At 47.7% G+C, this 27,549-nt stretch overlaps 1 protein-coding gene across 4 annotated transcripts in view; it reads left to right on the forward strand.

Annotated features, from left to right (window-relative positions):
• The window catches only part of LOC119437139 (phosphatidylcholine:ceramide cholinephosphotransferase 2), a 218,703-nt gene that overhangs the window by 87,063 nt on the left and 104,091 nt on the right, over positions 1-27,549 (forward strand). For 2 of the 4 annotated variants that reach the window (XM_049660316.1, XM_037704206.2), the window contains exon 2: positions 3,590-3,692. The exons of 1 other annotated variant lie outside the window; for it this stretch is intronic. The gene's annotated coding sequence lies outside the window, so the exon portion shown is untranslated. Of the gene's footprint in view, positions 1-3,589; positions 3,693-22,014; positions 22,142-27,549 lie in introns of those variants that run through there. One more of the 4 variants, XM_037704207.2, reaches the window with a different exon arrangement.

The raw sequence follows: 27,549 nt of genomic DNA on the forward strand, positions 1-27,549 counted from the left end.
ACATGGCGGTGCTAGCGAGGTGGTGCAGACGTTTGAGAGTATATAGCTTGAGTAAATTTTCACTGTCGGACAAATCGCATTACCGCTAAAAATTAAAACATTTTCCAAGGTTTAAAAAAATACTTACGGGGCACCGTAGTTATTTAACACGTTTTCGTCTATTGATGAGTTGTGCAAGTTGTATGCGAGAGTACACCTTTCCGCTCGCAAAGTAGATGCCCAATCTTCTGTCCCGCAACGGAACTTTGCCGGGAGGAAGATTACTCCGTTGTCGTGTGCCACTGTGCTTGAGCGCCTTTAGAGTGGGCGTGTGTCAGGGGTATTATGACGTACAGGAACCCTACGCTTTCGGTAAGACAACAGCATTCCAGTAATGTAATTTACCAATCCTGCTTAACTTCGTAGTGTGCTTCTATAGTGTGTCCCATTATGTACGACGAGCACGCAAGACGGAATCGTTAGTTCAAAGAAACGCATATGTGGCGGGTCGTCGCCGCGTTCAGCGGGGTTTCGACCCCGGACTCGCAGCGCCGACGTCTCCGTTTTGCGGAGGCGTGCCCTGAATATATCGCTCCGTGGTTCACGACCCTGCGGGCTGGCTGCTCGCGGCGTGATCGTTGACCCTTCGCGCGAAGAGTGGCGTCATCAGGGGAAAAAAAAAGAAGGAAGAAAACGCTATAATACGTAATTGAAAGCATCGGACTGTACTGTATTCGGGCCACGCGCAGGCACGTGGACATTACGAGTGGCTGGATGTGGTCTACGCCGTACTAAAGGTCAAGAGCACGCAGTGCACCTATACTATACCAGGTGCTCTTTTTTTTTTTTTTTTTTTGCTTGGAGGGAGAGGGAGGGGGGCGGGGTCGGCACCAAATTTAAAAGATTGCTTGTGGCAGAAAGCGCAATTCTAACCCGTGAGCTAAATTGCTCGATGAGGCGGCCATTACTCCCACACAAATCAAAATCCTTAATTTAATAATTAATATAAGTATAGGAGTAAGCGTTCAAATTAATTACTTTACGGCACATATTCAAATTTACGAATTGTAGCCGGTGAGTTCGCACGTTGTATCCACTTAGAACGAATTCTCAGGACTATACCAGTTTAGAGCTATTCATTTTCAAAGTGTCCGACGAAATGCATTGGCGTTTCAGTTACCTTTTTGCTTCAATGCATAAGAGACCGTTTTCTTGGAAAAGTAAGTGGAACGGTGGTGCATTTTTACCGCACCTTTGACAGCGCGTGTATCTCGAAACTGGTGTCATCCTCAGAATTCCTTCCAAGTCAATATTCCTTGCAAGCTCAGTAGGTACAATTCGTAGATTGAAATATGTGCCCTAAAGTAATTAATTAAAAAGAATAATTAATGTAATTTTGGCAATTATTCAGTTAAGTATTATTATTTCTGTAGTAGTAATGGCCGCCTCATCGAGTAACTTATCTCAACGGTTAGAATCGTGCTATCTGCCACAGACAATTTTTATAAATTTAGTGCAGCTAAAGAGAAAAGAACACCCTATATACGCACACAAGCTGGGTGCCTAAGATTTCGTTGAGGCGGTGTTTATATTTTGTCTATAAATTTTGGCGTATAAGTTGTTGCCACATACGCGTACTTGTAATGTGTCTTCGGTAAGGAAGGACTTTAGCACATAGCCACGACACTTCGTTATTTGTAATGCCTACCCGAGAGTGAACAATATTATGCAGGAACCACAGTTTAGTTATATCTGTAGTGACTGCACTCGCAACATTTCTGATATTGTGAGGCCGGTGCCTATGTCGCATTCCCCGTTGCCGTTGGATCATCAGTTTAATCCAGTGCTGACCCCCCCCCCCCCCCCCCCCTTTCCTCCCACAACAGGCTGGGTTGTTTCCTCGGTTGCACCGCGGGCGTTTTAGAGTTTGCATCGCCTCGAATCGAGGTTTCTTCAACGCTCACATCTTAAGGCGTTAAGGTGTTTTCGGGGAACCGCACAACATATTCGTGACGTCAAGCGTCTAACGCCTATACGCCCAGTTCTCGCGGTTGGGTGGGTGGGTGTGCTGAGAGAGCGACGCTATAAGAGCGGTTCTGGAAACAGCCTCGCTGCACGTCAGCCAATATGGAGGCGTGCGAGCCCCGTGCCTACTTCTTAGAGAAAGGAACGGGACGAAAAGGGCGGGGGGGAATTGGTTGCCTAATGACGTCACGTCGTGGCACGCTGAGCTAACGGAGCCGTGTCTCGTCGTCGATCTGCTTTGCGGCCGTATATAGAGCGCTGGCGCGACGCCGCCGTCGTAACCACTGGCTCACTTCGGGGCTGCGCGGTCCCCTGGGTTTTCCGCACTTGGCCGCCGCAGGGTTTAAAAGGATTGCGTTGGTCGTCGCGAGCCTTACCGTCTCTTTTGTCCGCCCCTCCAGCGAGGCTAGCCTTGAACCCCTCTTCCTTTTTTGTCGGGCAGTGTTAGCCATCCTCTTCTCGGTGCTTCCTAAAAAGCCTGTCGCTGCCCTCTCGATTTGTTCTTGCTGCACAGTGTGGCCTCCGGGGATGTTCGGTGCCTCAGGCCCCCCGCGGGGCGGCTTTTGATGACGTTGTCTTGCTCAACAGCATTCCTTATTGGACACTAATGGTGCGAAAAGAACAATAACACAGGTCCTTTGCTTTTAAGTGTGCTTTTGATTTTCGTGTCGTCCTTATAAAACAGTATCCTACCTTCAGAGTATAAGAATAAACAAGGGAAAACTAGACACTGACAGGAAACATAAAAAAAAAGACACGCACATGCACAAAATGCGCTACTTGCAGCAGTTTGTTATTGTGACCCTGTAACTATACTTTATAGCCCCCAATTCCTAAGGATCGTCTTATGAAAGAGATCATTTAAGCGGAAGCTGTAGTAAATCTTGGCGACAGGTGTGTGAGTATGCCTTCGAAAGAAGCGAAAGAACTGGCTTTTTCTTAAGGTGCCAGCACCTGTGACTTCGATTTGATAATTTGTCACTCCTATTGTGGTTTTCATGGTCGATTACGGTGATATCATTGATATACTCCGATTACGGTGATATCTGTGGGGTATAAAGGAGTCGCAGGCTAACAAGAGTAAACTGTTATAGGTAGCGCATTTTGTATATGTACGTGTCTGATTTTTTTCGGTCCTTCTCTAGTTTGCGCTTCTTTATTCTCACTTATGGAGTACCAATGTGCCAGAACTGCTACCCTTGTGGACCCACTTTCACATTGCTGGCAACGAATGACACGGCATAGAATGCCAACATTGGCCCTATGCAGTCTCACGATAGTGCTTCCGAGGTACGGCCACTATCGTCTGCCAGGTTCTGCCGACGTTGGGCCATGGTTTGTCCGATGGCGGTATGCCTCCTGGTTAATGAGTAGTTGCAACATATATACTTATTGCGTATGAATGTTGATTTTGTGCACGCTAATTCTGTATCCTCCTGGCTTGCCTAACCAGATGAAATACGTCGCGGTTCGGATTACCACGATCAGTTACTACACGGTACTTCATGAATTAAGGCAGCTTTATTTTTTTTTCTTCCCTTTCAACGGGCGCTGACGTCAATCATTGCTTATGTCGTGTTCGCAGGTGTCAACCATGGTAGCTTGTCGGAGCCGACTGTTGGTCTGACACCAGCTGTGCCGATCGCCCTTCTCCGGCTCAACGTACGGAGAGCGGCAATTTTGAGCGGGTGAGTACCGGAAATGCCTAAGTGCGCCCTTGTCTGCGCTGGAACTATCCTCCTCGCTGGGGTGAGGCTAAGGGTCCTCACCTCATTTCTCGTAATATGTAAGAGGTGTGATGTCTCTGAACCATCCTATAGTTCGAATCTCGACTGAACAGGACATGTCGGCTTCATGGGTAGTTGAGGCGGGTACATTTGCTGAGGATTTAGACTCTTCAGAGTAGCTTTGGCGCGTCGGTGACACTGCATGCATATGCAGTTCCAGTGGCGACAGCTGCGTTTTCCGTGCGGAGGTGATGTCTACTGCCAAATCGTTTGGATGCCAAATTCCGTCGGCGAAGCGTCGAAGCTGCGGCATATTATAACTTTCATCGCCTTCGTGAAGCTGGCGCGTCAGTCCCTGTCATCAAGAACTTTTATTAAAAAAAAAAAAAACTGCACCCGGACCGGTACCCAACAATTGACCCCCGAGGGATAATTCGGGGTCGGGCCCGAAACGTCGGGTTCAAAAAAGACCACCTTTTTGTCGGAGACGTTGTTAGCTTCTTGCTTGATTAACCTAAACTTACGGGTAATTCTTCCGAAACGTTTAGCTTCCCATTGGGAACAGTTTTTCCAGTGGAGACTGAGGGGGTGTAAACGTCGTTCTGACATCATATTGTGTACATTAAAAGTTTCGACGTTGGTTTATACTGAAAGGGTACTTGCGCGGCCGTTGCAACTATAGAAGCCACAAGGGAAATTCAAATAAACTGCTCGCATACCGCGTCCGAATGCCACGCGTTTCCGCTAAAATAACTGGCGACCTGCCGCGGGAAAGATTGCTCTTCATCGAATATGCTGCGAGCGAAGAATATAAATTGTTGCGTGCAGTTTCGCCTAATGTTGAGAATCACTGACAGCGATAACTAGCACAACTTTGGAGAACGGCTGCTTGTCATCCGCCCTCTTTCTTTTGAGTGGTTTCACTTCGCGCCGCGGGAGATTCTGCAGGAAAAGCCCGGTCGTTACTCGGCACATCTTACTGAAATGCCAAGATGTTCACCCAGCGTGACCCGTAGGGAGTGTACGTCCACCTCCCGAAAGCGTTGGAATTCAAAGAAGATAGAAGGATTATCTGGTCAGCAGTCGAGATTAGTAATAGGCGATTAGAGTAGTGGGTGGAAGAAAAGCAGGGGAGAGATTTAGAACCGGACTCATTGCAAGTGTAAGTAATGGTATAGCATAGCGGTATAGGTTTTAAATACGAAAGTTAAGATGGAGATCAAATAGGCAAAAGGCTAGATCGATAGCGGTAGACGTAGTAAAACCTGATTACATCAATCAGGCTAAGGGACTATTTGTGCCCGCCCCGTTTCAAGGGGGATGCCAATGATCATCATCATCATCGCCGTCAGAACCAGTGTTTCTCGGCCATTCTTGAATTTTCACCGCTAAGGTTTTCTTGCTCGCATTGTTCGTTGTTGTCTGGAAATAATTTTTACGCGTGGCCAGGTAATAAAATACAATCGGTCACTTTTTTTTATGTATGCCTGTTCAACCAAATTTTATATTTACTTCGCTGTAGCCGATAATGCGTTATATCGATGATCGAACACTATTTTTGTCATTGTAAACATGTTAATACGCATTGTTTTCTTAAGATTGCGTCCAACGTTTCCTTGCTTTGAATCTGCGATTGAACATTCCCGTGTAACAGGAAATTAAAGTAGTAAAGAAAAGATAATTATCTGTATGACGTGGTCTAGTAGCGCGTTTGATAGTTCTGCAGCAGGACCAGCATCAAATCCCGAGTCGGGAAGCGGGATCTTTCTTTTAAAACCCGGCGGCTGGTGTCTGTTACGTTCAAGTTAATCAAAAAGAAATGAATGAATGAATGAATGAATGAATGAATGAATGAATAAAGAAATAATGCCAATAATAATAATAATAATAATAATAATAAGAAGAAGAAGAAGAAGAAGAAGAAGAAGAAGAAGAAGAAGAAGAAGAATAAATGAGAGAACCGTAGAAGTGCTATCTATACCTTGTGTGTGTTCCTAGCATTTGCACGATGCACCGATGCGCCACACGTTCGAAACTGCGTTCACAGACGTGCCGGAGTGGTTGCTTGGCACGCCGACTTAAAAAAAAAAGAAGTAAAAAGAAAAGAAAAAGCTCTAGTTACACTTGTATCAGCGTTGTTTTTTAAATGTAACCGCATGCTGCATGTATCTCGAGCGGTTGGGAGGTAAGAGCGATCGATGAGGGAGGAGCGATAACTCTAACGGCGCTCACATGCGCCATGTACCCTTACGTTTTATGGGAAGCTGAGGAGGTTCTCGAATTGAGAAGTAATAATAATAATAAACGCTTTAAAAGTTTATTTGTGTATACATAAGGTTGAGGTTTTTGTTTTATTTCGCGGCTTTTGACGTCACAGCGGCGTGATCAGCCGATTGAAGTAGCGCCATATCGTTCATCCCTTCACTCGCGCTCCAGAGCGGAGGGGGGACGGCCGCAGAGGGAAGTAACCGAGCTGACGTCAGCCTATGCGCCTTCCGTCTATCAGGCAGGACTGTACCAAAGAAGAAGTCACGGCTGACTCGACCAATGAGAGCCGGCAATCTGGGCTTGCGTGGAAAGAGCAGTCGACAATTGGAGAGCTAACATTGGCGAGACGATTGACGAGTGCATGAGAGCCCAGGAGATCTTTTCGAAGAACGTGCACCGGGGTTTTGTCTTCGCAGAAAAGCCCATGGCCACGCCGTCGACTGAAACGAAGGAAATGAAAAAAAAAAGAAAAAAAAGACAGGTACTGAAACACTCTCAGGCAAACAGAACGAAAAAAAAAAAAAATCGCAACAGGCATTGAACGGCAGTGGAAAGGTGGGATGGCACAATATCGAAAATTGAGCCCGCTCCACCGGCTGTTGAGGCTGGCCGACGTGCTTCGCTGCGATGGAGCTGAAAGATTCTAAAAAAAGTAGAAAAAGAAAGAAAGAAAGAAGGAAAAAGTGTTGTGGTTTAAGATGAACAGAACTAGTTGCAGAAGTCGCAATATGAGAGAAACGGTGGTGCAAGTCTTTTTCGCGCCGGGAGTCTCTAAGCTTCGAATGCGTTGGGTATTTGGCAGTCTTTTTGAGTAAGCGTCTCAAGTTTGAAGATCAGCGCTTTATTCACCGTGCTCTTTTCGTGAAGGCTTTCAGCTCGTCCCGAGTATATCGCGGTGCACTGCTCGGCAACGCATTGCAAAATGTTTTTTTTTTTTTTTTTTTTTTTTTTTCGCCGTTCCCGCGCTTGATGTAATAATACGAAGTGGTGAACCCGGCCGAACTTACTCCGCCCAATAAATATTTGAAGAGCTACAGGTTCGCTCGGGTTTTGGTGTCGTAGATCGTAGAAAACTATACCAAATAGAACTACGCCCAGGCAACGTGTGCGTACGAAGTTGGCTGCGCGTTAGAAATATTGGGTGTCTTGACTGCTGTTTTCCTGACCTCCCTTAGGGCGAATGTAGGACGGTCACTTTCATTATTACGGTACAGAGTGTTTGGTTCGATGTGAGTCTGTGAGCGCCGTCTGCTTTTGACCACCGTTCGTTGAAACGTTGTAGCTACGTAATTAATCCCTGAGCCAAAGCGGAAAGAGAAAAGGAATGAGATCAATATATTTATTACCCCTATCAACACTTGGTTGTCGAAAGTCATGGCTGTTTATAGTTAACCGTCAAAAAAGTTTACTTTGAGGCCCATTCGGTTCTTCGTGCGTACCGTACTAATTAAGGTTCAGTCATTATTCGCAGTGTTGTGTATAGCATCGCAGTTCCCAGGGGTGTAATGCGGTGCTGTCCCCAGATCGGGGTAAGTTAACTAGTCTACACATGTATGTCAGCTCTTCGAAGTGAACACGAAACTTGTTTTTTCTGAAGAAATGCAAAGTAAAAAGCAGACGCCTTTCGCTATCGGGGATAACTTTATTCAGAGCTGCTTTGAGGTTGTGTGCGTTGCGTCGTCTTGTAGCGCAGTTACATTATGTGCAGATTTATTGGAACCGTTTCTGTCCACCTCTGTGGCGGAAGCTTGAATACGTTGCACCTTGCGAAAAGCCTGCGACAGGATGTGTGTGCGAACGTGAAACGTCGGTAGCAGAACTGAGCCCTTAGGCATGTTTACTTTTTTACGTCACACTTGATATCTTTAGATGCGAAAGTGCCGGGCTGCGACACAATTCTGAGCGCGTCCGTCGCCTCCTCGAGTCAAGCTCCCTTGAAAAAAAGAGTCATGGGTGTGGCGTGGATGCAGCTGTGTGCACGTATGCACTACGCCTTCGTCTTGTCGCTGCCGATGAAACGGTTTTTTTTTTTTTTTTTTTCTCAGCACTCGAACGTTATTCGTACGTCCGATTCTGACTGAACATTGCATAGCTGACAAATAGCTGGTAAACAATAGACGGTGTTCTGGGCGTATATGAAGAAGCACTGACCGATACAGGGAGGCGGGTTTGCCGACGTGCGTGCGGCCGCCTACAATCTGTAGGGCCTGCGTATAATGCAAGGATTCCTTCTGGCCTGTTCTTTTTTTTTTTTTTTTTTTTTTGTATCATCCACCGTCCACGCGGCCGGCCGATACCGTTGATACTGTCGGCGGAGTGCCATACTCTGACTGACGAAGCAGGAAAAGGAATGTATCATTGGAATAGAATTGTCACGTTATCCCGGCCTATAGGTTTCGATTCAAACCCGAGGGCGTCAGGCGTTCAACATCTCCGAAAGGAGGGCGTGGTGCCGCGCGTGTCAGTTTACGGCTGAGGCATGCATGCTGCTGGAACTAGACGCGTGCAAGGTGAGCTTGGCGCCCAGCGTCGCCAGCGCGTCGTGAACTGCCAAGTAGCGGTGGTGGAGCGAACGCGCATGTGCAACGCTCGCCTACCGCGCGGTATCAAAAATAGCCCGCACTCAGATCGTCAGGACGCGATAAGATCGAACGCACACGCACGCCACACGCAGCCGCGAATCACCCAACTTTTCGATGTTCGGGGAAAATTGGTTCAGCGGGAAATAGAAAGTGGAAATTCAATAAGGTCCCGAGCAAATAGAGTTAAAGTAGGAGGGCGCAAAATAAAACAAACGGGGAAAGAGGACGTCACAATGGAAGACGGAGCAACCAGAAGTCTGTTCTGCGCGCACCGGGCCGTTTTCGATATCAGAACTGCGCGCCCAGCACCACAATGCGTGGGCGGCACGCACCGAAATGCGGCGTTCGCCTGCAGGGTTTTATGGCATATTATATATGTTTCGGGTGTAGTCCTGTACGTATATATATACGGCCAAGCTCGGCGTATAAACTTCCCCAACATTATGTTTTCTCTCCCTCTGTGTCGTTTCTCTCTCTCTCTCTCTTTTTTTCTTTTTTGTTTGCAAAGAAACCATTCAGTCTGCAGAAAAAAGAAAGTAAAAGTAAAAAAAAAAAAACTAGCAAAAGTAACGAAGAGGAATGCCACAATGTGGATGCAGACCACTGCATAGGTTCCTTTGTGGGCGGTTGTTTAAATGTGCTTGTTCGTATATTGCATTGAAGTCTATCTCCGGAAGGAGCGGCTCAGTTCCATGAAGCTGAAAAAATAAAGAGAGAAAAACCTAAGAATAAACACAAACAAAAAAAAAAAGACCGGAACACTAAAAACATTTATTCCGATAAGGAGTGTATAGAGTGCACAGAAGGAAACGCGCATCACAGCGCCAAAGTTTTGGAGCAGTAGTTGAGATCGCAGTCCCACTTCGACAGACCGAAAAAAAAAATGCTAACAACATTTACTGTAAGTTTATCAGAGTGTTACAATATTAGCTTGACGTATGTTATAATAATAACGCTTGAATAAGTTACTCAGTAGGAAAACGTGGCAGATCAAAAGCCAGTTCACTACGCAAAACCAACGATCGCACTATTTGCAGAGTTTACCCGGCGTTGCCTATTAAGTATGAAACGGTGTATGGTAATAGCCGCCGTTTTGTCTTGCTCGCCCGCCCCCCCCCCCCTTTTTTTTTTTTTAAATTGTTTTCGAAACGAGTAGATGAACAAGGCGTTTAAATTACTCGATCATGTAGTGGTCATCAAATGTTTTCGTAATTAATACAGCAGCTGCTACAATAAGAACGAGGTAATAAGAGGAACAAGGCGTATAGGTTTGGGAGCCCGGCAATCATGATAATTTATGAACATTTCTCTGTGAAATGGACCATTAACAAAATGCATGATCGGCTCCTTCAAACAAGTGCCAGCTTTCTTTGAAGGCATAGTGGAGGGAATATCCTTTTTTTTTCTTCTTTCTCTTTCTTTTTTTGCAGCATGTGATTACCAGTGGTGGACATCATCAATATGTATTTAATTAATAATGGACAGTTAATCATTTCACTGACTAACCTTTAGCAAACTACTTCAGCATCGTTATATCTTAATTGAAGCCGGTATATTAAGACATATTTGTTTAGTAGAGGAATCCTGAGACTTTATATATATATATATGGTTGTTCTGGTTCAATGAAAAAAAAAGAAAGACTGCTTTTTTACAATTACGCCGCTGCAAACTCTTTACACCAGCAGCTAAGTAGAAATTACTGTAGAATACTGTTGGTGACTGCAATATCAGCTCTCTCGTCTCTGTTTAAACGAAGTGCCTCAAGATGTCGGCACCAACGCGGCTGCTCTTTAGGCTGCTCACGTCTACGTCTCCGATAACGCGGTATTCCGTGAAGGGTAATTCGTTAGACGGACTAGCCAAAACTCTATATTGGCGAAAATTTGGGGATTCCCAGAAGTACATGCCTTCAGTTACACAAGTGCCCTAATATGCTTAGAAAGTCCATTAGTGAATAATATATAGTAAGAAATGCTCATCACGCGTTTGCTGATATATGTCCGCCGCCCCGGATGCATTTCCGTAAATGTAAGATATGCGTGTTCTTGTTAACGTTACCGTACACGCGCCATTGTAGGCATGTGCTGGAGTATCATCATCATCATCAGCCTATATTTATGTCCACTGCAGGACGAAGGCCTCTCCGTGCGATCTCCGATTACCCCTGGCTCGCGCTAGCTGATTCCAACTTGCGCCTGCGGATTTCCTAACTTGCTAGAGTATAGAAAGACGTAAAAGGGAGCAGCAGCGCTCGTGGCGACATCGGTGAGGTGCTCGAGTAAAGCGTGCCAGAACTGTTAATGCGTTGAACTGCTATCTTCCGCTTACTTCCGGGCGTAAAACCGTAAACGTGCTGGTAACGACTAAGCCCCCCCCCCCCCCCCCCACACACACACACACATTCTATTTCTTGTTCTTTTTTAAAGTTTTTCTTTACACCTTCAAAGCAAGTAGATGAGAAGGTACCTTGAATACAAACACGTTCTTAACTAATTTTTACTACCACCGCAGTTGCTCCGAGTACGTCTGCTGTTGCCGCGCTGTCTGCGCATGCGTATCCTTTAGCAGGCGCCTGGCTGCGCTTGCGCCCCCCGCTAACGGTGTACCCAAGGCACCCACGCTTCGGTGCTTACGCGGATGGCGCTTAAGCCACCACCTGTTCGCGGGCGCATCTTGCTAGCGTGGCAAGATGCGCGGTTTCACAGCTCAAGGAACCACGGGTGCAAAGCCAGCTGCAACGGGCGCCGTTTTCTTTCGCAGTAACGTTCGCCGGCACCTCGAACGGATCTGAGATCCTTCCCTCTTCCTGCCTCTCCGACTGCGCCAAACTATCGGCTGCAGTCGTTTCGACGGCGCGCGACTGCGGCAGAATCATCCCGGTGTAGAAGAGAAGCATAAATTATTCGGCTATTAAGAAAAGAAAACGAGATACGAGGCTATCTGCTGGCCAGAAATGGCTATCTATCTATCTGCCGATGTTGCCAACCGACGGTGCCGCAGCGGCTGGCATCCTGGCGCGTCTCCTTATGGCAGCTACACTGATAGCACCACCGCGATCCCTCATGTCTCGTCGTTTTGCTGCAGCAGCAGTCTGCGGCAGCTGCTGAGGCCGGTTGTTCTAGCGTGCCGCGCAAAAAAAAAAAAAAAAAAAAAAAAAATGGCGTGCCTCCCGCCGCGGTATCGATTCGCGGCCCAGTGAGCGCGCGCGGCGTGCAGTCGCCAGCGCCGTCGGCGCGGGCCCGTCGAAGGCCGTCGACCCAGTGGCACTCCTGCCCGCGGCTCTGGAAGGAGGCTTGTGCTGTCCTCTTCTGCTGCTGCTGCTTCTGCCGCACGCTGCACTGGCGTCGGTGGCGGCGCGCGGACGCCTTTTGTCGACCCGCTTTCTTTTCTTTTTCGCCGTCGCGACGTCTTTCTTCCGCCTCGTAGCCGGCGTTCGCCGCTTCCTCTGTCGCTGCCTAAACCCGTTCTCTCCTGCGCGTTTGCTTTGTTTATTCGTCCCCGCTGCGCGCGGAAGAGCTCTGCCGCATTTTTTTTTTCTTACTGACACGATTGTCTACTACAATGAGTTATCGTCATGACTGGACTTCACGAAACTGCGTTGCCCCGGAAGAGGATTCTGAAAGGAAGCCAAGGCTGCACTGTCGGCTCGCGTGGCGCCTCCTTTCGCCACAGGCTGATGGTGGCATCGCCTCCGAGCGCGCATCGTCCGCATGAAATGGTCCATACGCGGCGCGCTGCAGGCTCCGCTGCGGGATACCCTGGAAATAGTTGCGAATTGCTGTGCGCCCGGTAATTGTACCGAGAGAAAGCAGATAGAGGCATTAACTAGATACGGTTTGTCTGCTCTACGCTGTAGGAGGCGGAAGAATAAACTTTATTTTTCAGAAGAAATATAAGAAAGTAGGCTCGGTGGTCGACTTCTTGTCTTCCTGCCCCTTTCCCCTCAACGTCTCCCAGTTGAAGACTCCCGTGGCTTTGCCTGCCTCCCGGCTCCGCCACAGCAGCTGACGCTGGTCACGCGGGTGCGATCAGGACGAGAGCCCCCCCCCCCCCCCCTCCGGTACGGGTGTGTGGTTTATGATGGGGGAGGAGGGAGGGTGATGGCGGGAGCGTTGCCACGTTGTGTGAAGAAGGTGCGCGTAGTCCTCGCAATGTGGCCATTTTGTAGACGTTTAGGAAAGAGATGAGGTGCTGCAGTGAACCAATATAACAAATAGGAATGAGATTAGCAGGACGGACGGTAAAATGTACGCAATCAAGCGAATGCTTAAAAGCTTTGAGAGAGAAGTGTGTGTGTGTGTGTGTGTGTGTGTGTGTGTGTGTGTGTGTGTGTGTGTGTGTGTGTGTGTGTGTGTGTGTGTGTGTGTGTGTGTGTGTGTGTGTCGAACTTGTCCTCCGAGAACACGAAGCAATCAATATTGTATGCAGTTGACCCACATCTTGAGTACCAGCGAAACCCTCAGCGTCCACAGCGCATCGACACCCTCTGACATTGTCTCCGCCTTGGAACTGCACTAAGGACTTCCCGTTTGGAATTAAGCGTGCATCCTCTCCAACATGTTCGTACGGCCACGACGACGAGGACGTATGCCAGCTACTCCTCGACTGTTCCAGGCAGATTACACACGCGCAGACGGCGCATTGAACAAGAACTGCATTTACTCGATTCACATGGACATTTTTTTTTTCCCACTTGCCAAAGCGTTAGGTCCATGGCCATCAAAAGTGCATCACAAAGCTATGAAAGCACTTAAACGCTTCTTTGAAGACGCTGGCATCTGTGGCGATTATGCATACTCTATAGTGCATCCTGTGTAGTCGTCTAATTCGTGCAGGCTGAAACTTATGTGTACCCACACATACATGGACATTGTTTGAATTAGAACTTTTCTAAAGAGACTTTTGCTCTTATTGCGCTACACGTTCTTCAGTTTAAGCAGTACCTAATGCAACAATATATACTTTATTTTATTTTTTCTTAGTCTGTATCATTAATCAAGCGAAAAGGGGTAGTTGTCGCCAGCAAAAGGCAACGGCTACCCGGCCACGGGGTTTATTTCTATAATAATAATAATAATAATAATAATAATAATAATAATAATAATAATAATAATAATAATAATAACAAAAGCCTCAATGTCACGTCACGCTCGAGCCGAAGTCCCCAGGCATTGAAGCCCGTTCGCAGCCTTTAACGAACGCGCTTGCTTTGGTGACACTGGACGCGCGCGCACGCGCGCACGCACGCACGTACGCTGTCCTTGTTAGCTTGTTTACCTTTTTCTTTTGTGTTTTGACGTAGCAGTAGAAACGTCGTCAAATATGGTTGGAGCACTCTTTTTTTTTTTTTTACGTTAATGGAAATGTCGCGTAGATATCTTTGTTTTCTCTGAACAACACAGGAGATTGGGAGGACTTGGGGATGGTGGGAGTGGTCGAAGGAAGAATGAAAAAATAATGCGTGCTGCAAGGGCCGAACTGTGCGTAACGATTAAAACATATTTCAAGGTTCTCACATCGTTTGGAGAGCCAGTTAGTATTCAGCTGCATTACTTGATACATTACGCGTACGCAAGCATGGGGCGTGTATGTTTATACTAGCGAGAATGAAGGGTACTCCGGTGGTGGCCGCCACTCGTGGAAAGTGGCGCAGTGGATTAAAAAAATATGAGCAGTTGGCTATCTGTCTGTCGTGCGCGCGCGCGCGCGCGCGTGTGTGTGTGTGTGTGTGTGTGTGTGTGTGTGTGTGTGTGTGTGTGTGTGTGTGTGTGTGTGTGTGTGTGTGTGTGTGTGTGTGTGTGTGTGTGTGCAAGAATACGTGTACGAGAGAAGAAACAGACTGGCCTCTTACGCCTAATTACTTTAAATTGCGCCGTGCGATCGCTGCATAACCGAGCGGTAAATGGGCTCATATCCTCGATACCATAAGCCCCACAGCCTGGCGTATGTCGATAAAGGGAAATGCGCTTAGTATAACTCTGCTTTCTCGTTTATCGATTTTTGTTTTCGGTATGATAGCGTGTCGCGTCTTCATTCGCATTTTCACAGCCCATTTTATCGAATTTGCCAGAAAACAAAAAGAAAAAAAAACGTTCGCGTCCTTCCTTTCTTTCTTTCCTTTTTTCTTTCTTTTTTTTCTCAGCACAGCAGCCGACATTAACGTGTAAGTAAGCGTTCGGCGAGTGTCTTTTCAACAGCGGAAGTGCTCGGGAAAACTTGATTTCACTGTTGTCCTTTGGGCTGCTCGTTCCAATTTCCCGGGATAGAGCGGGCATTTATTTGCAAGCTCGGATCTTCGTCCGCCCTTGGTGGGAAAGAATCGACTTCCACGAAAAAGCTTTGCGAGGAAAACCAACAGCTCGAAGGTCGTGGTTGTGGTGAACGCTCTTGACCCAGCAGCCCCTCCTCCCCCCGCTTAAGCAAACACGCCTGTCGGCGATGCTGCTATTCGTGAACAGCCAAACGAAGAAGGGCTGAAAGCGGAGAACTCGGCGGTGTATTTTACGATGCTTGCTATTTTGGGAACAGAGACAGACGGCTCTCGTGTTCTCCGCACTGGGCCGCGCGCTTGGGAGGCGGTCTTATTTCGTCGTCGAATAGGTGACCTAAAATACAAAGAATGAAAGGAAGCCAAACATGGGAGACGTCATGTAGTGCACAACATTATATAGTCTCGGGGCGAACGCCTTTCCGTTTCGTGCAATCGTTCCGCGATACAGAGACAGGTTCTTGCGGTTTTCTTTGAGTGTAGTCCCGGAAGAGGGGGGGGGACAGGGACATCGGAGTGATATAGATAGGACAAGCAGCGGGCCTTGTCCTACACAGCTCTGCGTCCGTTTCCTTGTTTTGACATTTAACTGCTCGTAAATCGGCCTTGCATAACCAGCTACTACTGCTAACGAGACTGTACCCATCCACGACGGGTTCGTACGTGCGCGTAATCTGCGTGAATGTCGTGCTCGTGCGCAGTTCCACATCGACGACATGTCGTATATGCGCCTTATAATGCCGCCTTGTCTTACGACAGCGCCGACGCACTGCAGAGCTAGAGCAGCCTGAGCTAAAGCTTTGCGGTGACTTTTTTTTGGTGAGAACACAGAGTATGTATGTGCTGGACATTCCGGTCAATGTTTGGCATGCAGCGCGAGAAACTGCGGTTATTGCATCGAGGGGAGAATATTCCATTTCGCGGACAGGGCATACGTCCTGTGTACCACCACTGTGCTTGCTATACACGAGGTCAACGTCAAAGAAATAGAGAGGCGAGGATAGTGGTGGTAAAGCTTTCAGTCATTATATATATATATATATATATATATATATATATATATATATATATATATATATATAGTTTGAACGTCGACAAGTGTTACGGACAATGTCTTTCGTGCTGTGCGGTTGGCACAACTCCTTCCTCCCTGAACTCCTGAAGGAAACAATTCCTATTGTATCTCCATATGTGGACAGCAAATGCGAGCGAATTGTATACTCGCAAACCGTGGAATACGTAGTATATATATGTGACCTTCCACCCCCGCGATATGGTTTATAGCTCCAGCTGTGGCCTATACAGGTGTGCTCCGAGGGTATTCATTGTTCGCTCTAGCCGGGCTCTTCTGTACAGGCTGCGCGCCGTACAGAAGAGATAGTCTGGAAGAAAAGCAGTGAGCTAAAGCCCAGAGATCTTCTGAGTGGCGCCCTCTCGCGTGTGACGTCAGCGGGGGGAACTCCGCTGTCGCGCCACGCGCGCGCTCGCCACGTGAAGGCAACTTGACGCTGTCGGCCGACCTGCTCTGCTCGAGTTTTTGACAAGTGAATCTACAGGCTTGTAGAAAAAATGTACGGGATGTTCCAGGACACCATTCCCAGCGACATCGAGCGGAGTCGCCGTCGTCACCGCGCTTAGTGCGGATCGCTCGTGGCGTTGTCTGCTAGTCATCAGTGTGTATACACGTGCATGCGTGTATACGGCGTTGGTTTCTCGTCACTGCTGTTCCGTTGCTTGGCTCACTCATTACGATTAGTCGGACCTTGTTTGACGATGAACTTCAGAATTTGGCCTTCAGCTACTGTGTCTGCGCTGTAATACTGTGTTTGTATGTCCAGCGCGTGCTGCGTGTTCGGTCGCCGGGCCCGCTCCGTTGGCCACGGACATTCCAATTTTCTTGCTGTCCAGCGCGTTAAGCATATCATGAAATACGTTTGGTGCCATTCTCAGGAAACTAGGTGGTCGCTGCGGTGCGTTAATGCGTGCACTGCTGCTTTAGTGGTATTGCATCAAAGTGCGATCTGGAACGTCTGATGTAACGGTGCGGACAAAATTAGTCGGCAAAACAAAGCTACGTAGCCTTAAGAATAGTCGATAGCTGGGCGAGTTGGTACGGATTCATCTTTTTTAACAAACTGCGCGGCGGGAGAGAACTTCTTTCCTCGTGCCCTGTCCCACCGTGCAGTTTGTTAAAAAAAGATGACTACGTATACTCTTGTGCTGCAGTGCTGACATTCGCAAGATAGTTTTAATTAAACTTGATTGCTTCCACCGTGACACAGCTCGCCCTTCCGTGTGAGACGGCTTAGCGTAACGCTTTCTTTATTTGCTCCTTAGTCAACGCGAAGAGAGAGAGGGGGGGAAAGGATAAATGAAAGGCAGAGGGTTAACCAGGGCTTAGCCCGGTTGATTATTTTCGTACTGGGGGAAGGGGAGAGGAAAGATTATGTCCCTGCCCGGGAGGGCTGTGGTGATGTGAGTAAATAATAATAATAATAATAATAATAATAATAATAATAATAATAATAATAATAATAATAATGATGGGATTAAATTGGGCGATTGATTTTACATGCCAAACTCACCATATGATTATGGACTCCAAATTAATTTTGGCCACGTGGGGTCATTTACCGTGATCCTAAATAAAAGTATAGACGGGCGTTTTTGCATTTCGCCCTCATTGAAATGCAATTCGATGGGGGCGATTTGAGCCGAGACCGGGCTCGAATACCTCGAGCTTACCAGCGCAATACCATAGCCATCACAACCCTACCACATCGGGTGGTTATGTAGAAGATGCACAAAATATATGACGTTTGTTGTCCTCCTAATGCCGGAATTTATGAAACTAACACTATAAAAATACAGATAGTAATTGGAGAGCGCCGGGCTACGCGAGCACGCAATCAGAAAAACGCCTGAAAATATAAGAGCGATTTAGCCGCAGCGTAGCAGACGACGAAGGCGAGTTCCCCGGTAGACGCCACCGGAGTGCCGTTCGCAGCGCCGCCATCGGTCGCGCACGAGACACCATGTGACACCGTGTGTGTCGAGACACCGCGAGACATCATTTGACGCGAGACGCCAAGAAACATCACGTGTGTCGCGCTTGGTACGCGCCGACGCCGCATCCCGTTTTAAGTGACAGAGACGAGCCTGAAGGGCGTGCGAAGTGACAAACACTGTTGGCATGGTGTCAGCGCCGCACTATGTCTTTGTTCGTTACCCCAGACGCGCACTTGGTTTGTCTTATATATGGGGTGCCTTTGTGGGAACAAGTGTGGCAGATTAGATTAGCTGCTTGGAAACAAATACCCGCGCATCGTGATCACATTGCCTGTCTTATGTTCGCCTAGTTGTTCACCGCGACATCACCGCATGCTTTAGCGTTACAACGTTCCGTGGCACGTCGGCGCCAAGCAAAGGTGAGGAACAAGTCGGCAGAAAGTGGAGAATTATGATGTTAAGGAATTGCACGCTCAACCAACTAACCATTTCAGCCTCCCGAAGCCTTCTCTCGAACCTTGCCAAGCGCCCAGGCGATGACGCTTTCATAATTTCTTTCGAGTATTTCAGTTTCGCTGTTTGGCTCTGCATACACCATACACGGCGAAATTTCTTGCTCTGCATTTTGCGAGATTGCATTTCCGGATCGTGCCGCAGGCTTTCGACGCACGCAAAAGCTTGCGAGAACTCTCGAGCAGCGGCGCTAATATAGTTTCTGTTTACTTGGGCTACGCTGAAATCTCTTTTCACTCATTCATTCACTCATTCACAAGCACGGGTTACGAGGCGCACCGTGTAGTGGTTTGTCGCGGGTCTAGTGTAGGTTGCCCGGGATGGTTCAGCTTGCGCTGAAATCTTAGCGCACAGGGTATGCATCGCACAGTATACATCGCAGCAGTATTCATACAGTATGCATCGTAGCCATCGCAGGTGGCCTCCGCGGCGGCGCCAGGCATCACACCGGTGACGTCACGATGTTAAGGAGCGTCGGTCGTCTACTATAGGCGAGGCCGCGTTCCGGTCCCCTATCCTCAAAGCAGCAAATGACGTACGTGTGCCGATTCTCTGCGTCGTATACGTCCGTCGCGGACGACTTACTATACGGCACCGAGAAAAAAAGCTCGTAATAAATAATAATTTATAAACCACGACCTTCCGTTAAAATGGAAGGCCGCACGTGCTATTGAGTGCTTCAGTGACGAACCTTCTGCAGGTGGCGACTTATGAAGGACTTTCCTAACCGCGAGCGCTATACGAGGATAACGGCAAGCCGCGGCCGTTTTCATTAATATTAATTCAATGTGACCAGTTTCTTGCATTCTTCCCTTTTGCCATGGAATGCCTATAGTCGGCACAAATTATCTTTAAACATAATTGTGGCAGAATGTCCTCCAAAGCTCGCCTGGAAGGCTTCCATCACTGTTTCTTACACGATAGAGCAAAATGAAAATTCTCGCTGTATGTGCTGTTGTTTCTCACTGTATGTATCATAATCATCACCCAGCATTCACCTTCGAGTAGCATGTCAGGCGAACAGCCAGGCTAACATCTCCAGCATACCATTACAGCATGCTTGTCACTCTCTCTCGCTGGTTGAGCTGGGAGTCGAACCTACGACATTTCGGCGCCAGGACCGCCGGGGCCCAAGTGTTGCACGATTAGATCCCGCGAATGCTCAGATGAGCTGTGGTGATGGCGGAGCCCAGGCTTGTACAACTGGCGCTGTTGACATCTGCACTGCTGCCCTTGTTTTGCCTTTATCACTGCACGGCCATTCGTTCGACACGTCCCAACAGTATTCACTCGAAACATGATAAAATAAAAGCTCTCCAATATGCATTCCCACGCGACGCCAATTTGGCTGCTCCCTCCCGCGCCTGTGCACAGCACTGTGCGATATGTTCCTCGCAGCAATTGGGCATTCGTCAGCCGTTCAGTGTTCTGAGCGTAAACAGCGCGACTGATAGAGCCCCTGGCTGGTCGCGTGCGCGTGTATCTACATGCTGAGGTATACGCTCGACGAGGCTGACTGCTCTGGTTGTAAGTGATAGTCGTCGGGAAGATGTGCATCGGTGTTTTTTTTTTTTTTTTTTTTTTTTTTTTTTCTTGCACTCAGTGATTCATAATGCACTGCCCTCTGTCCTACCGGCCAATAATTAAAAAAAATGAATAAACGAAGAAATTAAATGAGGTACGCTTTCCGGCGTGCCTGTGCGGTACATCGACAGCAGAAGTTTGGTTGAGGCGAGGCTGTAGTTTGGTTTCCGCAGTTGTTAGTGGTTGCCAGTGCGGTGTTATAAGCCGTGTGCGGAACGTTGTGGTCTTCGGCTACGGTTGTTACACAGGGACGTTCCAATGTCCAGCGCATTTCCTGTCTCCCTATCTCCGCCTTTTCTATTTGAAGCTTTTTCTGTAAATGTGAAGCTTATCGCAATTCTAACCCTCGTTCATAATTTATTCGGCAGTTCCATGTTTATACTTTCCTGGAATTCAGTGTCTGTTAATTGGCTTGGTATGATTGTTACTAACATGCTAGTAACGTGTGGGACAAGCAGTTTCTAACTTACAGCGAGTGCAACGACCTTTACTGTAAGAGTGTATATACGTCATCGGAGGAGGTCAGTGTGGTGTTTAGATGTCGCTTGAAAAAAAAAAAAAAGAAGAAGAAAAAGAAGTCTAGGAAGACAGCCTATCGCCTGTCCCTTCGAGTTATCGCAGAGAGCCTTTGCTGTCACTTAGCGATGTAGGGACTAAAGATAACGGCTTCTTGTGCGCACCAAGCTAAAGAAAGTTTGCTGCCGCGAAATCGCACCGGAGAACACTCGCTATTTTTAGTTGGCCCGGAGACCGGCGCGTCATCTGGTGGATTCAAATGGCGCACATAAAGGTCGATTCATTCCGCACACAGGGCGTGGCAAGACTCGGCGGCACCGAATTACGCCGCGCGCTGTGACGTCGATAAAGATATACTTAATTGGATTGTCAAGTTAAATGGACTCTAAAGTGAGACACTATAAACCAGTTTAGACTGATAAAGTATTCTTTCAAACTTTATTTTTATAAAATCACGGTTAAAGTTTATTTATTTATTTTTTTTAATTTCTCGCCGAAACCCCGGTGTCCGCCACGTCAGTATGACGTCACAAATGTCAATGTATATTATCGTAGTCGGGCCGTTTCGGCTCAATAAAATGTCTTGAAACTTGCTAAGTTCAGGCTTTCATATGTTTTGGAATACAAAGCTGCTCTTCTTTATCGATAAACGCTTAATTAGACCCGAGCAGACGACTTCAAAATGAATCACGTCGTGGCGAGCTTGTGCGGGAACTTCAAGGCGTTGTCGCCACAGGCATTTCATTCTTGCATCTTTTCCTCGGACTAATTGAGACGAATATCTGGCGCTCCGAGCGTTCGGCTATACCCATTGGGAATAATAATTAGTAAATATGGATTTGTCTGAACTTTGTGCTTGTGGCTTCGGACGTTATTGCGGGTTTGTTTACTACTACGCTTTATCTCCCTTTATTTCCCTTAAGCTTGAAAGAATAATATATTTTTCTTAGTGCAGGAGGTAATTAACTCGACGCACATGCACAACCATTGCGAGTCCTTGCGTTCGTAGCGCGATATTTTGCTGTAGAAACGATCAATTTGCAAAGTCGCAAAGCCGTTTGAAGCCAGAAGGACAAAGTCTAGGCAAATCCATGCGCTAGCCATCATTCCCGCGCTGGCTGATCCGCGAAGCTTGCAGCTCCCCCATTAGACACTATACTACAGCGCCAGAATTCCCTCGATCAATTATTTTTCGTAGAGAACTGTACACAGCTGACTGCGCGACGCGATAGCGAGCGTCGCGCATGCGTGCAGGTCGGCGCGCGAGTCTCGCCACACTTCGCGAGCGTCGCCCACGCGTCGCAACTTCCTCGCGTTATCGTAGTACGGGGGCAGGAGGGGGAGAGCGACCCCATCGTGCCGCGGTGGCCACGCATACTGTATATCTGTTCCTGCACCGCTATCGCGGCTTGCACACGGGCGCCGGCTGCCAGAAGAACCCCCTTGATGCCAGAGCGCCGTGTTCACACGATAAGAAGCGAACCCCATTGTCCCCGTATCTCTCCTCCCCCCCCCCCCCCCCCCCCCTCACCGCGATACGGGGCCCGTGCAGGGGCGGTGTATAGCGCCGGTCGCGTTCGAGTTCACCGTGCATGCGTGTGTGCGTGTGTGTCGTCGCTCCGTGTTCTTTACGGGCGTGCTCTCTGCGACTGCAGCGCACGACAACAAGGTATGTATAGTACTACGTGACGCATGTTTTCACAAGAAGGTCTCGCGGAGTTATCTAAATATCATTTTTAGTCCCGCAATTCGTGCCGTTTATCTACTTTGTTTATATAAGTTGCGGAGTCCCTTCTGTAACGATGACGGTGCGGTGGGCCTAGGAGGGAGTATTGCGCACGCTTCTGCCTAAGCGGCCACGCAACCGCGAGTGGCTTACGAATAGAGCCCGTCTTGAACGTTCGTGTGCATTCACCACGCTTCGTCGATGTCGAATTACGCTTTCCTAGCAAACGAAGCAGGCGTCGCCGCCTTGAGAGCTCAGTAAAAGATCTCCGTGTCAAACCTAAGCACTACTAAGCCGGCTCTTAAGAGGAATATCGCTTGCAGGCTGGGTTTGCGCCTCTCGACGAGGCACTTCTGCGTTTTCAGCAGTTCTACTTGTAGTGCGTACATGTTATGCACTCCCACAGTATAGTGGCCATAACGATTTGCGTTTGTTGTACAACGCAAGAAGGTCAAACTACTCTGAGAATATACTTTAAAAAATTGTCTCCTTCTTTAACAACCTTGAACTGGTGGTTACTGTAAACGATGTTCCTTCCATACACTGTCGCTTACCATCTTACCGAGCTCTTCCGATGTGATACGAAGGTTGAAAACTGACTTTTAGTTTCGCACCTTCGTGGGGAATCGTTTCGTGAACACCTCACTGCACCTTTGACGAAAAAAAGAATACACTTTTTCGTTCGACCGTCTAATTCATATGCAACGTCAGCTGCCAAGGTTGGCTGCCCACGAGATCTGTGGAGAAAAGAAATTTAAATTTCTGTGCGGTTGCTGGGAGGGGTAATTTTTTGCGGTGTTCGCTCGCCCAATTTTAGACTACACCATTCAATAACAGAATGCATACTTTGCCTACTAGTAGAGTATTTGTGTTTGTTTGTTCCACGACGCCCGTGGGTGTAAACTTCCGGGTTCATCAATACATCGTTTTAATGAGTGGTCCGAAGGGGAAGCTTGTTGCCCTGGACGTGATGCACCAATGGCGTGCACTTGGCTGCGCGTGGAAATGGTCGTACTTAATTTTCATCTGGCCCTTCCTCTTCTTACTTGTCTTATATTTTTTTTTTTTTTCGTCGCTGCCGTCTGTTTACTCGAGAGCGCGAGCTCCAGCGCGCCGAGGCGGCTGCGCGTTCACATCCGGCGATGAGCTAAAGGTCAAGTGTTCTCTCTCTCTCAAGAACGGGCGCTTTGTGTCTACGTCACGCGCCGATCGTCATCCACCCGTCGCCAAGTTTGGCCGCCGCGACGCCAAGGTTTCGACTATGACCTATAGGAGATGTGAAAGCAGGCGCGACAGGACCTACGGTTGTGACTGGCTCTGAGCGTGCGGATCGCGCATCTTTCACCTATAATGTCGCAGAATTTCTCGCCGCACTGCTGCAAACGCGAAACTCCACTCCCGTGTGCAGAAGAGAGCCTCCCCGCTCTTTGTATTTTGTAACTGCGATTGCCCATACAGCTGACTGTAGGCACTGTCATTGTTGCCCCCCCCCTTTTTTTTTCCCCTCTTTCGGGTGCTTCCGGGTTCCCTATTATAAAAGAGATAATGTTCAAAGTGCGAAGCGCCCTACTTAGGCCGTTTGCGGCGCATATTGCATTTCCACGGGAACTCTATCGCTTCACTCGGCTGTTTGAGTCTGCTTTTCCTTATCGTACTTGCATATATCTTGTTCTTCTTTTGTTTCATTAATAATAAAAATAATAGTAATAATAATAATAATAATAATATAATAATAATAATAATAATAATAATAATAATAATAATAATACTAGAAGTAGTAGTAGTATAGTAGTAAATATTTAAACTTGTTCTCATTTCATGAGAAAGTGAGAAACCCTAATTGATATGTGGGTCTCGGTTCTCAGCGGAGGAGTGGTTTAATAGAGAGGAAAAAAAATTTGTTTCAAGCATCCATCTTCTACTGTACTTCGTGTGCATTTCGACAAATGTCTCACGCTGACGCGACGGGAGTATAAGGCAAAATGTTTTGCCGGATGCTGAAACCATATTGTACCGTTGTAGCGGTCGTTTCTACGTGCGCTATCGGCCGAGGAGTGGTGCTCTGTTGGGTAACACCGTATTTGTAAGCCTTGGCGCTGTCGTAAAATGCCAAGCGGCGCTTGCAGGAAGGGGCGGCGCCTCTGCGTGTTTGCAACGGGTGGCTACTCGCCTCGCTGCCTATATGTCCTTGGCGGTGTGTGCACCAGGAGTATTCTCCGTGAGTGTTCCTCGGTTCATGTAAACGCATCCTTTTGCACGCGTCCGCTGATCTCTGCACAGTTATTTCTTCGGGTAGACTGAATGCATCCAGAAGACTCCCGCCGCTGTGACTTCGTGAGTTGAACTGATCATATCAGCTTCCAAATGTGGCCATTCTCGAGTTAGCGAGCGGTTTTAGCGTACTCTTCGTGCGACATACCGTGAAGCAAGCGCAGGTGTTCCGCTGCGCAGTCCGGCGACGATACGTTAAGTAATTCATTAAATTATGATATTTTACGTGTCAGAACAAGGATCTGAGTATGAGGCACGCCGTAGTGGGGCTTCCCTTAGTTTTATTTTATTTTATTTTATTTCCGACGGGTCAAAGCAATGCCGTAGATCCTTAAATGTGTCCTCAGCAACCCCTCGCGGGCTCGGTGAACAAACATATTCAGTGGATAACATACGCTGAATGTAACGTATTCACATTCAGCGTATGTGAATGTAAATACACATTCACATGCGTATTCGGATGTTTTCACACACCTGAGTTCAGACGTATTCACGTATGAATTCGGGCACGAAATTTGAAAAAAAAAAAAAAAGAGGTGGAGGGGGGGGGGGGAGAAGGGTGTATCTAGCAGCACTGAGTAAAACATACGCCTGGGACAGACGCGACCCAACAGAATATAGGGCACGTGTATCTTTTCGTGGCGAAACCACCTCATTTCGAAATTCGATTGCAATTAACGACCACCAGTCTCCTTCGGTTAATATTTATATTAAAAAAGTTGCAGTTTCGCCCGAAAGGCGAAGCATTGATGACGATAGTAAAGTATTATACAAGTACACGAAGTAAGCTTCCTAATGTTATCGGCCTTATAAATTACAATAAACATTCGCTTACACTAATTAAATTAACAAGCATCGAGTCACGGGCGCACAAGCAAATATGAAGAGATCTCACTCGATGACCACAAACACTCGCTGTCACAACGCTGGCGTGATGCATGAAGAGCGCCGGTATAGCGGGGAGCAAACGCCTCGTGCTGCCTCTAAATTGGAAACGTTAGGTTACGCGACCGCTAATGGACACTAGGCGCGCGGGAACACAGCGCGCATGAAGTCACCACCTATCTCGGCTCGCCCTTAAGTCTTTGAACCGGCCGCAGATTACCTCAAAATATGGCGCGTGGCCCGCGTATGTGCTCAGCCATGCGGACAGCTATGCACAGTCGCGGCCCGGCTGTAGAGGGGCTACTCTAGCGCGCACTTGATCACGCAACCCCCAACACTGGGAGCGCAGGAGAAGACGGCGCGCATCAAGCACCATCCTTTCGGCTCACCCTCTTGCGCTTTCCCTTGCACCCTTAGCATACAGTGCCCGCGCCGCGGTCTTATCGCACTTGGACTTTATACGGAACATCACGGCGACGGCGAAAATTTGCCTGGCGTGTCTCTGTAATTGCTATTCCAATAAAATACCGACGAAGTGGGATCCATAAGTGGTTGGATCGAGGTAAGGCCATATGGTTGCCAGCCTTGAGAAATTTTATCATATAGTCCCGCGTTCGTATTCCGACATGACGAGGCCATTCGGGAGGCTATACAAGTGCATGCGCAACACATTCACGACTGAACTCAAAAGTCAAAGTGGACGTTTGCCCGTAAAATCGAGCATGACCTTCTAAAGAAGAGCAGTGTTTGCAATGTGGATGGCAAACAGCCAGAAGTATTGTCTGAGCCGAAATAAATCTCAAGAACGAAAAAAAAAAAAAAATAACATGCAAATTTCATCAGCCTCATTGCTCAGACCCAGTCCTGTCTTCCCGCGAGGAAACGTTGGCAGCCCCTGTCTGCCTACGTTTCTCTATGCGGTTTCTGTCGTACCGAGATATTTTCATGTGACCTTGACGTGGCGAAATCGCGGTTGCATTTTGTATGATATTATGCGCAGAACTCGCACACCACCCCCTTTGTGCATATTTTCTCGCAGCTAATGTGACCACTGATGGCGGCTCTTGCGAGCTCTATTACGCGGCCTGTAGGGTGCTCATTACCACGTTTTTCAGAGCGTTGCGTGGAGCCTTTGGCCTTTGTGCCAGTCGCCCGCTGTAGCTGGCCCGGGACCGTCGCGGAAACTTCATGTAACCACAATGGCTTTAAGAGGCGTAAGGTTCTTGCCATGCAAGGTGTGGATTGACGGCCGAGTAAATGAGATGGCTTTCGCAATCTGTTGGCCAACACAGTCTGTGGACGTGGGTGTAGTATATATAGGTAGCAAGTTCTTTCTTTCTTTCTAAAAGGAACTGGAAGTGGACTACAAGGGGCGACGCCACCTTGTAGTTCCCGCACTATAGCTGCCCGTGACGTCATGGATTTGGATAGTGTTTGTCCGGGTGTAACTAGTGTTTTGTTTATGATAGAGCACAGCATTATTTCGCATTCTAAAGGAACTTAAAGGCTCTCCCTGGCGAGTTTAGAGAACTCGATCTCCTCACGAGATACGACCAGAACACGCAAAAACACTTTGAAATCTGTGACGTAACACTGACGTACCAATGCTGCGGAGAGCGTGCGGTGTTCAAAGAGGGAAGCGTCGACCTTCATTTTCTCCGCTTGTAATCTATCATTTTGGCCAAATAAATGAAAGCAGACTAATGCTTTACGATTCTAAAATTATTTAGTGTTGCTCTTTAATGTCATTTAACGTGCACCCAAATCTAAATGCGCGAGCGTCTTAGCACTCCGTCCCTTTTCCAACTCTCGTTCCCTCTATACTTAGTGCGAAATTAAGTTAAATGATATTGCGTGAAAAGCCCACTCCTATACTGAACTGCAAAAGCAGGCGTAAGACAATTGAAAATTATTGAATAGGGGTTATGAAATGCACCCAAAGTGCAAAATCGTGGAAAAATAGCAATTGGAAAAACAAGGGGTGGGTGGGCATGGTACGGCTGGTGTCCCGAGGCTTGGTCAGCGCGCACGGAAGGTCCTCGCGTAGAGCGTTTATTTTGGTGAGAGATCACAAGTGTCTTCGTTAACGTGCCCTTGGGACACAACTGTGACGTTGACCTGATGATTGTTTGTATGCCGTAATGCTACGTCTTTCTTATTCTCGATCGTCGTGATGGAAGCCTGTGAACATAATA

The sequence above is a fragment of the Dermacentor silvarum genome, chromosome 1 (genome assembly GCF_013339745.2).
Source record: "Dermacentor silvarum isolate Dsil-2018 chromosome 1, BIME_Dsil_1.4, whole genome shotgun sequence".
Lineage (NCBI taxonomy): Eukaryota > Metazoa > Arthropoda > Arachnida > Ixodida > Ixodidae > Dermacentor > Dermacentor silvarum.